Source organism: Salmo salar, unplaced genomic scaffold (assembly GCF_905237065.1).
Source record: "Salmo salar unplaced genomic scaffold, Ssal_v3.1, whole genome shotgun sequence".
In the NCBI taxonomy this organism is placed as follows: domain Eukaryota; kingdom Metazoa; phylum Chordata; class Actinopteri; order Salmoniformes; family Salmonidae; genus Salmo; species Salmo salar.
The window spans coordinates 22,501-23,654 of NW_025548638.1; positions in this window are offsets into that span (position 1 = coordinate 22,501).

Here is a 1,154-nt window from a genome sequence, read left to right on the forward strand (position 1 = left end):
GTCCCAGTCCGTTGGTGGATTTATAGTGTATTATAATAGAGGATATATCAGTAGTCCCAGTCCGTTGGTGGATTTATAGTGTATTATAATAGAGGATATATCAGTAGTCCCAGTCCGTTGGTGGATTTATAGTGTATTATAATAGAGGATATATCAGTAGTCCCAGTCCGTTGGTGGATTTATAGTGTATTATAATAGAGGATATATCAGTAGTCCCAGTCCGTTGGTGGATTTATAGTGTATTATAATAGAGGATATATCAGTAGTCCCAGTCCGTTGGTGGATTTATAGTGTATTATAATAGAGGATATATCAGTAGTCCCAGTCCGTTGGTGGATTTATAGTGTATTATAATAGAGGATATATCAGTAGTCCCAGTCCGTTGGTGGATTTATAGTGTATTATAATAGAGGATATATCAGTAGTCCCAGTCCGTTGGTGGATTTATAGTGTATTATAATAGAGGATATATCAGTAGTCCCAGTCCGTTGGTGGATTTATAGTGTATTATAATAGAGGATATATCAGTAGTCCCAGTCCGTTGGTGGATTTATAGTGTATTATAATAGAGGATATATCAGTAGTCCCAGTCCGTTGGTTGGATTTATAGTGTATTATAATAGAGGATATATCAGTAGCCCCAGTCCGTTGGTGGATTTATAGTGTATTATAATAGAGGATATATCAGTAGCCCCAGTCCGTTGGTGGATTTATAGTGTATTATAATAGAGGATATATCAGTAGCCCCAGTCCGTTGGTGGATTTATAGTGTATTATAATAGAGGATATATCAGTAGTCCCAGTCCGTTGGTGGATTTATAGTGTATTATAATAGAGGATATATCAGTAGTCCCAGTCCGTTGGTGGATTTATAGTGTATTATAATAGAGGATATATCAGTAGTCCCAGTCCGTTGGTGGATTTATAGTGTATTATAATAGAGGATATATCAGTAGTCCCAGTCCGTTGGTGGATTTATAGTGTATTATAATAGAGGATATATCAGTAGTCCCAGTCCGTTGGTGGATTTATAGTGTATTATAATAGAGGATATATCAGTAGTCCCAGTCCATTGGTGGATTTATAGTGTATTATAATAGAGGATATATCAGTAGTCCCAGTCCGTTGGTGGATTTATAGTGTATTATAATAGA